This window comes from Tupaia chinensis, unplaced genomic scaffold (assembly GCF_000334495.1).
Source record: "Tupaia chinensis unplaced genomic scaffold, TupChi_1.0 Scaffold000187_1, whole genome shotgun sequence".
Lineage (NCBI taxonomy): Eukaryota > Metazoa > Chordata > Mammalia > Scandentia > Tupaiidae > Tupaia > Tupaia belangeri.
The window spans coordinates 5,540,818-5,554,090 of NW_006159662.1; the positions used below are offsets into that span (position 1 = coordinate 5,540,818).

Sequence of the window (13,273 nt, forward strand, 5' to 3'; positions counted from 1 at the left end):
TTATTGATGACCACTTTATTTCAATGATGAAGTTTAAATAATTAAAACCAAAACAACTATTTATGATATATTTAACAATTCTATTTAAACAAACTAAAAAAATTATGTTAGTAGTAAAGGACCAGAGCTAGGGCCTCTTAGTGCTAAAAGCTTTTAGAGTTTCATTAAAAGGCAATATATATAATTTTCATGGGTTGTTGGAGAGCTTCAGAGGTCCCCAAAAGAGCTCTGTATTCTCTTTAGTATCTACCCCACTTAAATCTACTTCCTGGCCTGTTCTATATGACAAAGTATTAGAATAAACTATACAGTTCCTAATTAGAAAATAATAAAGAAGAACCCGCCCTGACAAGAAAGCAGTTTGGGCTGTCTTGCACATCTCCTTTTTGTACAGCTGTGCACTACGTGAGACTTTGGTCAACAAGAATGCACACAGACGACAGTGGTCCCATAAGGCTGTGACAGGCTACAGTACATGGCTTAAGTGTGTGGTGGGCTATACCAACTAGATTTGTGTTAAATACATTCTATAGGGTCATCAGAAAAGTCATGATGCATTATTGCATAGAAAAACACAGAAAAATATGTCCTGACTTTCCCGATGACCTGTTATGTCCACACAATAAAATCTTTTAATGACACATTTCTTCAAAAGTATCTTCATCATTAGGTGATGCATGACTATATATGTTAAGTCTCTTAATTAAATAAAAACCTGAAAGGTCTTCTAGAATTTTATCTAGTCTTGCCACTATGTACGCACAAATAGCTAAATTTTCATCAACTCCAGAAATGCAAGGACTAAAACACTGAACATTAAAATCTATATTGCAAAATGTTTTAGTAGTAATTATAAAACAAAGAGATGCTACACCAAGAAAGTTTTTTTAATGCTAGTTCACTTCTCTTTATATTTCAGATATAACTCACTTAGGTAGTTGGTAATTTCTATGAAGTAATTTCTACAATCCTTTTCAGTGAGGTTCTTTCTCCATCAATTTAAATGGTGTTCTTACTTTTGCAGGAAGGAAAGAAAGTGAATTACAAAAGGAGACCTACTTTATTATTTTTTTTAAAGACGAAGGAAAAATCTATGTTGTCACAAAAAGTAAAAGGCTATAGAAAAAGAAACCTAAGTGAATTGGAAAAAGGTAGAGAAGTAGAAATAGGAAAAATTTTATAGACTCAACTGACAGAATTAAAAGAGAAGAGAAGAGGGCATGTGCTTTTGAGCCCCATCTAAAATATCATAGAATGCCTCTAGAAACCTTATAAGATCTGGAGAGCTAAATTCCCATAGTTATTACCCTCAATTTCCACCTTAAATGAGTAGTTGGAAAAACCTTAAAAAATAAAATATGCTCATTTTGGAAGACTGCTGAAAGAAAGAAAGAAAGAAAGAAACAAACAAAGAAAAAAGGGAAGGAAGAAAAAAAAAAAAGGAGCAGGGAAAATTACATTTCTAAACTTTGACCAGTCCTTGGGTACTATCCACTTACAGAAGACAGAAAAAGACCCGGGATTAAAGAAAAGATCATTTTAGTTCAAGAAACATGTAGAACTTGAGTATTTGTGGGACATTCAAATAAGGTTGTGCAGTAGGCAGCCAGATTATTAAACTGAAGCTCAGGAGAAGAACAGAACTAGAGAGTAAAAGTGAATTTGCTAGCATATAGGGTTAGAAGCAGATTATAGACACATAAGAAGTTTGAGGGGAAGAAGGCCTATGAATGAAACTCATTGAAAGAAGTTAGGCAAAGCAAGATCAGCCTACAAATGAATCTGAGGAAGAACAACCAGAGAAAGAAAAACAGGAAGTGTGGACAAGTCAGGAAGGAGAGTGTTCCCTAACCTATTCTACTTGTTTACATGTGTTTTTACTTCAGTTACTCATTTTCTCCTGAGCAAATTGCGCAGCTGCTGGTATCCACCACTCTATGTCTATGCTGTTGAGTCCTTTAGCTTCTGCCATGAACTGTGGATACTTGGTATATGTTAAGAGGGGACGTATGTACACTATTGCCTTTTATAGCCTGGCTTATTTCATTTAGCATCTTAACTTCTAGGTTTGTCCACTTTATGACAAATGACAAGCTATTGTTTTTTTATGGCTAAATACTGTAGTATTCCATTGTGTATAGGTGCCACATTTTCTTAATCTAGTCATCAGCTATTAGGCACTTGATGATATGTTTTAACTACTGTGAATAATGCTGTAAAAATAATGAATGTGCATATGTTTCTTTGGCAATTTCTGTCCTTTTGAGCAAATACAAAGAGTAGAATTGCTGGGTCATATGGTAGTTTCTATTTTTAGATTTTTGAGGAACTTCACATTTTTTCCACAGTAACTGTATTAATTAACACTCTACCAGTACACCAATGATCATTCTAAGCACTATCAAAACATTAACAAAAATATCAGGTGAGCACTTCATCCCTTGTCTTCTCTGTCTCTCTCTGGTACCTTCTGGCAATTAAAAAAAATATAGATGTATGAGATAGAATTGGAGTGCAGAGTTGAACAGAGTTGACAGTAGTGGTGAAGACAGAATACTTTTGAAAGTGAATCTTAAAAGGTAATCAAATGTAGGGGAGAGAGAGATTATAGGCAGAATCATAAACATTACCAAAAATATAGAAATGGAAAAACTGGAATGTGTCAGGCAAGAATAAAATTAAATGCTGCTAGAACAATAAATACAAGGGTAGAAGAAGTAGAGGAGAAGGCTGGAGAAATTAGCTATCAACCAATCCTAAGGGCTTATGCTTTATCTTATAGGTAAATGGGAGCCAAAGGAGTGATATGGTCAGACTTAACTGTCAGGTATTTTACTTTATCTTTTAAATAACTGAGAATAAAAGGAATAATCAACCTTTAATTAATTAATTTTGAAGGCTGTGAAAAACAAGCTTAGGAAGGAAAAGATGAAAAGAAGAACAGATTTGTACTAATCTCAGTCTCACTTAATGAGGACTACCAAAGAATCCTAAGAAGGATGAAAATAAATGACAAGGATTAGAAATAGAGGGAGGGAGGTACAAGGACTACTTTTAGATTTCCATATTGGGTTCCTGGGTTGGTAGTGATAGAATTATAAAGGAATATTTCTGATAACTTTATGCCAATAAATTTTACCATGAAAACTGAGTCAAGAAGAAAAAGAAAACTTAAGTAGTCCTGTGGTATTAAATATGTTGAAGTAGTAAAAACAAAAACAAAACAAAACAAACAAAAAAACAAGACATTTCCATTATTTGCTTGAAGATAGTATCAGGTCCAGATTATTATAACAGCAGGTCCAACTAAAACTCAAGGAACAAAGCCCGGCTCAGTTGCAACACAATGTTATGCAATGCTAGAAGCATATGCAAGATTAGGGTTTGGTTCTTGAGTCAACCTATGCATCAGATATGCACATAAGTGTCTGTGATCCTGACTGACTGAAAGACTAGGGTGGTCGGCAGGGGGAAAAGGGGTTTGTGGCATGAGATCAGTTGAGAGTGTTCCTTTCTATTTCTCTCCAAAAATAAATTTATCAATCAATAAATTCAAGAAACACAATTTCAATTGTCTCAATTTTTTCAGGGCTAGGAAAGAAAAGGCTACTCTTCAACACATTCTGTTTCTATGGTCTTAGTTGATATGTTTAGTTATTTAATTATTACGTCTTTGTAAAGACTACTCATATAAATAAATCACAAATTAGAAATTATTATGCTACATCCTGAGGGTAAATAAAAATTATGAGACATGAATCCTACCATTAATAAGCTTGAAAAGAAAATCAATGTATGACTATAAGTAGCAATATTAGTTACTGGCAGTAGGTCTCAAAAGTGTAGAGGAGAGGGACCAGCAGTTAGCATAATGGCTATGTTGCTGAACTCCCATGTAGCTGACCGCGGTTCGAGTCCTGGACCTGGTGGCTTAAACTCATGCTGGGCATGTGTGCGTGAGTGCCCAAGATCCCAAGAGGAGAATGGAAGAGAAGGGATTGCAGCGTGGCCATACCCCCAGGGGGTGATTTCTCGCTTTCTATCTCTGTCTCTCTCTTTCTGGTGAGCACACACACCCTATAGCAAAAACCTCTCTAAAAATAAATAAATAAATAAATAAATAAGTGTAGAGGAGGTAGATAGTACAGAAATATAGAAAAGGGAGGGACAATCAACTTGACAAGGATGTGTATGGTGGTCTAACTGGGCTGGACTGAGGTGTATATCATGATCTATAAAGTCTCTTCACAATCCAAATGATGTATAGTGATTTAATGTATAAATAATAAAAAATACATATAATTAAAAAAAAAGAAGGAAGCAAGATTTGGGATGATATGCGTGATTCTTTTTTTTCTTTTTTAAGAGAGATTTTTGCTATAGGGTATGTGCGCTCATTGGAGAGATACAGAAAGTGAGAAATCACTCCCTCAATGGGGATGGACACACCACAATCCCTTCTTCTCCTCTTGGGATTTTTGGGTACACATGCACATGTGCCTGGAGTGAGTTTCAAACCTCCAGGTCTGAGACTCAAATTGCAACTGGTCATATTGTAGTCCAGAGATGTAATAAGTATTCATTATGCCATCTGCTGGGCCTAACATGTGTGATTATTCTTGAACATATGTTCATGATGAAAAGAATGGCGATAAACAATGAGATGGTAGAATCAAAGATCAGAGCTGGTGTTATGAAATGGGAATCACGGAATAGACAGGATTGTTAGAACAGTGAAAGTAGAGGCTTATATTGAGAAAGAAAAAACCAGATTAAAGGTGAACCTTGGGCGACATTTATATTTGGACAAGCCCAACCTACCTTATGAGGCTAATAACCCTGATAACCAAAACCTGATGCTGACAAAACAAAAAGGAGAATTTTAAGCTAATCTTACTCATGTACAAAGATGTAAAAATCCTAAACAAAATATTAGAAAATCGATTGATTAAAAAAATACATCATGATCAAATGTGAACCTGGGAATAAAAGATTAGTCTAATATTTAAAAATAAATTAATGTAGCTTATTCCATTAACAGAATGAAGAAGAAAAATTATTTCATAACCTAAATATGTGCAGAAAAAGCATTTGAAACAAAATAATATCCATTAATTATTAAAAATACATAGCAAGCTAGACATAGAAAAGGAACTGTCAAATCTGATAAAGATGTCTATGAATACTTATAGGAACCATGATACTTAATGGTGAAATATTGAAGTTTTTCTTTTAAAATTAGGAATAAGATAAAGAGGCTTGCTACCACCATTGTATTTCAATGTGCTGGAGGATTAGCTAGTATAATAAAGAAAAAATACATAAATAATATATGATGTAAGAATAGGTAAGAAAATATAAAACTGTCATTATTTGCATATAGTATGATATGTAAAAATTATAAATGTTCATAGGTAAATTATTTAATAGCAAGAGTTTGCTACAGTTGCTGGACAACACAATCAATATACACAAATTGCTATGTATTTCTATGCCACAGGTTTAAAAGTAAAATGCAAAAGAGAAAACACTGAAAATAACATAAAAATTATAAAGTATTTAGGGAAAAATCTTACAAAAAGTACCAGATCTTTATGGAAAAAATCAGAACATTTTATTAAAAGACATTAAAGAAGATCTAAATGAAGCAAATATGAAAACATTCCTGTATTAGAAGATTTAATATCGGAAAGTTGTCATTCATTACTGATTGATCTACAGATTCAATGCAATTCTAAAAAAAACCCTCAAAAAGGGTCTCTCAGGGATTTGACAAACTGACTCTTAAATTTATTTTGAAGAAAAGGCTCAGCATAGCCAAGAATCCTCCTTATGATGATGGAACTTTGTGAAATATGAAGAGTTATAATTGTTAAAATTAAGACAATGTGATCTTTATGTAAGGAGACATTTATTTACTAACAGAATTAGGTAAAGAGCTCAGAAAAAGACTAGACATTTATGGAAATTTGCTCTGGGCAGCAATACACTGAATACAGCACGGTAAATGGAATGACTTCTAATCTGCATGGAAAATGTGAATCTATACTGTTATATTAATTCAAGGTGATTTAAAGATTTTTAAATGACAGAGCAAAGTTTCACAAAAGATACCAAACATAAACAATAAAAATGAGAGATTTAACCAAATTAAAATGAAGGCTTCATTTTACTAATATATAAATATTTCCTTCAAATTTGTAAGGAAAAGACAAACATTTCAACAGGAAAAGAGCAAAAAAATTGAACAGGTCTTTCACACAAGAGAAGCTCTAAGTTGCTAAGAAATATGTTAAAAGATAATTCAACCTTATCAGCAGTAAAGGAAATACAAATTAAAGTTACAATGAAATAACTTTCATGTCTTCCAGATTGTTAAAATGAAGTCAACATCAAGCACAGCAAGACTTGATAGCAAATGCATACTATGTTATGCTGGCAGCAATATAAGCTGACAAAGTTTCATGAAATATAAAATTATTTTGTGGGACTAGCACTTAGTGTAATGGCTGTCGCTGGACTCCCATGTAGCCAACCATGGTTCAAGTCCCAGACCCGGTGGCTTAAACTCACGCTGAGCGCGTGGGCATGCGTTCCCAAGATCCTGAGAGGAGAATGGAGGAGAAGGGATTGCGGAGTGGCCATCCCCCAGGAGGGTGATTTCTCGCTTTCTATCTCTCTGTCTCTCTCTGTCTGTCTGGCAAGTGCACGTGCAATTCAACCTTATCAGCAGTAAAGGAAATACAAATTAAAGTTACAATGAAATAACTTTCATGTCTTCCAGATTGTTAAAATGAAGTCAACATCAAGCACAGCAAGACTTGATAGCAAATGCATACTATGTTATGCTGGCAGCAATATAAGCTGACAAAGTTTCATGAAATATAAAATTATTTTGTGGGACTAGCACTTAGTGTAATGGCTGTCGCTGGACTCCCATGTAGCCAACCATGGTTCAAGTCCCAGACCCGGTGGCTTAAACTCACGCTGAGCGCGTGGGCATGCGTTCCCAAGATCCTGAGAGGAGAATGGAGGAGAAGGGATTGCGGAGTGGCCATCCCCCAGGAGGGTGATTTCTCGCTTTCTATCTCTCTGTCTCTCTCTGTCTGTCTGGCAAGTGCACGTGCCCTATAGAAAAAAACCTCTCCAAAAAAAATTATTTTGTAAAGTTGAAAGATGTACATTTTCTGAAACTTACAAATTCACTTCTATGTAGACTTTCTGACTCTGCATATGACTAGGACAAATGTTTGAGAATAATCACAGCAGTACTATTTGTAATAGCAAAAATCTAGAAACAACTTTCTATTGACAGAATGGGTAAGTAAATTGAGGTATATACCTCTAGTGGATTACTACACAACAATAAAAATGAATAGACTACAGTTAAATGCAACAACATGGGCATATCTTAGGTACATAATAAAAGCCCAAGAGGAAATCTGCATACATATACTTTTGGTAAAATCCTAGTTACATAAAGTTAAAAACATGGAATCTAAATAATGTGTTATTTAGAAATATAAATGTGGTAAAAGAAAGTATGGAATGATAATTTAAAAATTCAGAATATCTCTGAGGGTAGGGTAATGATAGAGAAATGAGAAGGTAATAGATAACGTCATTTCTGTTATTAGGGAAGAGGGGGTCAGGTGTTATTACTATTGTCTCTTCCAAATGCATACTTAATAGGTATTCTTTTTTTTTTTTATTGTGGTAAACTATACGTAACAAAAACTTACCATTTTAGCCATTGTTAAATGTACAATTCAGCAGTACTTATTCACAAAATTGTGCAAGCATTGACACTATACATCACCAAAACTTTTCATCAGCCCCCACTGAAACTCTGAACAATGACTTCCTTCCCACCCCACTGCTCCCTCCTCTTCCTACCTAAGATGCTGGTAACCTCTATTCTACCTTCTCTACTTTCTCCTCCTCCTCCTCTTCTTTTTTTTTTTTTTAAAGGTGGAGTCTCACTGTTATGATCCTTGCTTCTGCCTCCCTGGAGCTGGGATCACAAGCAGGACCCATTTCACTTTGTTGCCTAGGCCAACCTTGAGTTTATCATCCTCCTGCATCAGCTTTCCTGAATCACTGGGTTACAGGTGCATGCTACTATGCCTAGTCTTCATGTTAGACTAAGAATCAAACCCAGGCCTTCCATGTGGCCCCAGCCTGCAAAACACAGCATCTCAGTAGTGTGACCACTGTGGCTAGGCCATCTCCATTCTACTTTCTGTCTCTATGAATCTTCTATTCCAGGTACCTCATATGATAGGAATCATATATTATTTGTACTTTTGTATATGGCTTACTTCATTTAGCATAAGTTTTTCAAGGTTATCCATGTTGTAGCATGTATCGGAATTTCATTATTTTTTAAGGTGAACAATATATGTTATGTGTACATACCACATTGTTTACCCATTCATCTGTCAATGTACATTTCTATCGTTTCTACCTTTTTTCTGCTGTAAATAATGCTGCTATAAATACTGGTATAGAAATATCTGCACAAATCCCTGCTTTAATACTTTTGGTGTACAAGAGGAATTGCTGGATCATATGGTAATTTTATGATTAACTTTTTGAGGAACTGCCATACTCTTCCCTATAGTGGCTATACCATTTTACATCTTACCAACAAGGTATGAGCATTCCAACTTCTCCATATCCTTGCTAACACTTGCTATTTTCCAGTTTCTTTTTATAACAGTTATCCTGATGGGTATGAAGTAGTATTCTATTATGGTTTTGGTTTATATTCCCTAATGGCTAATGTTGTTGATGATGTTGAGCACCTTTTCATGCGTTTATTAGCTAGTTGCTTATCTTCTTCAGAGAAATGACTATTCGAGAGATAGCAGGTGGCATGGAGGTAAGGGTACTGGATCCCACATGGCCAACTGCATGGTTTGAGTCCTAGACCTGGCAACTTGAAAATTATATTAGGCACATGTACGTGTGTGCCCAAAACCCTGAGAGGAGAGTGGCCTTGCCATTATCACCGGGAAGGTGATTTATCACTCTTCCATCTCTCTGCAAGTGCACATGTCCTATAGCAAAAAATAAACATAAAATCAAAACTATAAGGAAAAAAAGAAATGTCTATTTGAGTCCTTTGCCCATATTTGAATCAAGTCTTTGTTGTTGTTAAGATGTAGCTCTTTATATATTTTGGATATAAATCTCTGTTCAGATATATGATTTCCATTATCTGTGGGTTATCTTTTACTCTCTTGATAGTATCCTTTGATGCACAAAAATTTCAAATTTTGAGTAAGTCCAATTTATCTATTTTTTTTCCTTGTGTTACCTGTGTTTTTGGTTCATATACAAGAAATCACTGCAGGGAACCAGCAGTTAGCGTAATGGCTATGTCGCTGGACTCCCACGTAGTTGACCGCGGTTCGCGTCCCGGACCCTGTGGCTTAAAACTCATGCCGGAAATGTGTGTGTGTGTGTGTGTGTGCCCAAGATCCCAAGAGGAGAATGGAGGAGAAGGGATTGTGACATGACCATCCCCCCTGGGGGGTGATTTCTCGCTTTCTGTCTCTCTGTCTCTCTCTGTCTGTCTGGCGAGCGCACGCGCCTTATAGCAAAAAAACCTCTCCAAAAAAAAAAAAAAAGAAAGAAATCACTGCAAAATCCAATACCCAAAGATTTTCTCCTATATTTTTCTAAGGACTTTTGTAGTTTCAAATGATTATATTTAGGTTTTATTTTGAGTTAATATTTGCATATGGTATACAGTAAGTGTCCAGCTTTATTCTTTTGCATGTCAATACCCAGTTTTCCCAGTACTAATATTTGAACCAACTGCCTTTCCCCCCACTGATTGGTCTTAGTACTGTTGTCAAAAATAATTTGGCTATATATGTAAGGGTTTATTTCTGGTGTCTCTATTTTATTCCACTGGTATATATAGCTAACCTTATGCCAGGAAAGAAGTGCATCTTCTTTTACTGGAGAGATTATCTTATCCTTTCACAGAGTATAAATATACTGTGTAGGTTTATACTAGTGTTCTTACCTTTGACTAAAAATGTACACAGACTATTTGTCAAAAGAAGTCTACCTGGTAACCCCATAATTAAAGAAAATAAATTTGTAAGCATTTTGTAAATATCAATGTATAGAATGACATACAGTATCTGAACATACAGTATATAGCTAACTTTATAACCTTAGAAGCTAAGAGATCCAGAACTGTACTCACTTGTTCTTACTGTCTCCATACCTAACTATATTTAAAGCAGTTAGAGCAGACAGTGCCTTGAGAAGTAATCGTGTTACCATGATATATTCTCTCTAGGTAAATCAAAAAGCATTAGTTGGAAATACTATTCCAGAAAGAGAAAGATCATTCAATATTTTGAATATGATGAATGATTTCCTGAGGTAGAAATATCCTATATGGTTTTTGTAGCATTAAGGGTTGACTCACAACATACATATTAATGATGATGGCCTAGTACCTAAACATAAATAAGCCTACAGCAGTAGGCTCTGACGAATTATTTATCAAGAGTCTACTGGAGATAAACTACATAATTTCCCATGAGCATTGCCTTTATCAGAGTTGTTTTTGTATCTGCTGTAAACCACTGATAACTGAGTTGAAGATAATTTAGATATATTTCTATGACCAAGTGATTGACTAGAATATTCTGTAAAGAACAGCATGAGAAAATTTATAAGAGAAAAACAAAATGATAAATTTCTTTGCTCAGATACTTCCAAGTTTTCTTTACAGCCAATCTTATCATAAAAACATACTAGTCTAAGGTTCCTGGATCATAGCAAAGGGATAGCATTTTTCTACTTTGCAGAAGGCAAAAAGCAGGTTCCCCCCCACCCCCATTGACAAGAAGAAAAATAAAGTTTAGGAGTTTCCAAAATTACCAAAAAGGATGATATACAGGAGGGGCAAAGATCTCAGAACAATTCATGCTGGAGGTCTTCAACCATTTAATTTTAAACATTCCTTTTTGTTTTCACAAGATTCTCTACTATACCAGTAAGAAGTACACTTTTTGTGAACCAACTTCAGTTAGTACATTGACAGTGTATAGGAAGAAACACAAAAAAATTTTTTTATCTACTCCTTATGAGAGAATAACTTGATAAGGAGTGGTTAAGCAGAAGGGAATATCTTTAATTTTGTTTACTTTTATTTCTCTCTCCAGCATCATTAAAAAAATCAGGACACATTTATATATATATATATATATAGCTCAACAACTTAAAAGTTGAATTTTTGAAAAATCTTTAACTTGTGAATTTGAAAAAAAGGACACAAAATGATTAATATAAAAATCAACTCACCAATGATGCCACTATCTCTGCTTTCAAGGGTGGAGGTTGGACTAGTAACAGCTCCATAGCTGCAATCCTTGGCAGTTGCACTTGTACTGACTGGTGGGAGGGTGGAGCAGGGGCTACTGGCTGGTGGAGAGGCAGTGCTGCTAGTCAGGGTGGAACAGGGACTTATCCGCTGGGTGATTGCTGAGGTCTGAAAAATTAGAATCAAGAATAATAAGATAACTGACCAGCTGTTAAAGTAAAGTATATCTTCTGGTAGAATAAATGCCTTCATAAAAAAAATAATCTCTAAGCACAGCTTTTACATCTATTAAGCTCTGTTTGTTTTTGGTTTCTGAGATAAGAGATTTAGGATTCTACAATTAAAGTGAAATGATGAATTTAACAGGAGCAGAGACAGTGGCCACTTTTTCTGCCTAAAGTTGATAAGTACTTTATTTCTGCTATTCACTAACAGAATAGGGAAATTTTTTTTTACCAAGCACAAGTCTGCCTTGCTATTTCAAATCAATAAAACTTTTCAAAAGGTTTGGAACTTTGTCGTATTAATAATTGTCTCAGGGCCAGCAAGTGGCATAGTGGTTAAGGTGCTAGCCTCCCACATAGTTGACCACAGTTTAAGTCCTGGACTTGGTGGCTTGCTTTCTCACTTACCCTCTCCCTCTCTCTTTCTTTAATCAAATTTTAAAAATACATAATAATAATAAATAAATTAGATTAATTAAAAAATAATTGTATTTGAATACAGAAAGAAGTAATACCCCTGTGGCCAAGGAGCAATAAAGTGCTTTGTTTTTACTCCTTTTTAAGACAAGTTTTACTATGTTGCAATCTTTCTGTCTTAACCTCTCAAGTAGTTGAAACAATAGGTGCCTGCCATGCAGCTGGCCTTCAGGTTGAGCCAGGAATTGAACCTAGGTCTCCCAGGTGGCTTTAGCCTATGGAGCAGCAGTCTTATCAGTGTGTGTTACTATGGCTAAGTCAATATATTAAGTTCTTAATGTAAAGAAGTATCTTTTTGGTACACAAGCAGTTGTCCAAAGACAGTAAATGAATGTAGGAAAAAAAATACCTTATTCTAAAAGTTGGTCTAAAAGAACAGATAAAACAATGTTAATTTAATATAAAACTAAATAATTCATCTGTAGAAACTGCTTATAGAGTGAGATTACTTGGTATCCTGCATGATTCTTATACCTGAAATTACCTCTTTGTTAAGTTTTTGATGCAAAGGAATAACTACCAAAAAGGTTGGTGCATTAAACTCTGGTTTACCTAATTCAATGACAATTTAATTTTAGTCACCTCTTCTTACTCAAATAAAGTGCTGAAATAGTAAATAAACACATTTTTTTCAAACTTTAAAGAAATTTTACTTTTTAAAAATGTTAACTGATCAGTGACAAAATGACTTAAAGAAGCATTAATGATAAATGTAACATGTTTAAATGTTAAATTTTAAAGCTTTTCAACTTCTTTACATATAGGGTCTCTATATTCACATTCTCTCAGCTAAAATTCAGATTTGTATTTAATAGTTTAACTGGAGAATGTGTTGATGACTAGCTAAGATAATATTAAGGCTCGACTCATCCTAAGAGGATATCCAGGTACAAATCCCTTGTGCTTAATCATCTCTGTTGAATCTAGGTTTAGATTTTTTGTAACTACTACAACTAGGTCATAAAAGATAACATTCAACTCAACTGAACATCTTTTTAACTAGATCAATTAGGAACTGGGCCAGCTGTGGTGGTACAGGTGGTAGGATGCCATTGAGCAATAGTAGAGTCACAGGAGAGGCCTTGGTTCAGATCCCGAGTTATCCTGGACATGGTCAGAATGCCATGCACACCTGTAATCCTAGCTGCCTGAGGCACTGGAGGAGCGATTGCAGCATAGCAAGATCCTGTCAGGGGTACCTGTGTCCATGTTTCTCTTT

The 13,273-nt window shown here is 35.0% G+C and overlaps 1 protein-coding gene across 1 annotated transcript in view; it reads right to left on the reverse strand.

Annotated features, from left to right (window-relative positions):
• TANC2 (tetratricopeptide repeat, ankyrin repeat and coiled-coil containing 2) overlaps window positions 1-13,273 on the reverse strand; it is a 351,092-nt gene that overhangs the window by 154,688 nt on the left and 183,131 nt on the right. The window lies entirely within an intron of this gene.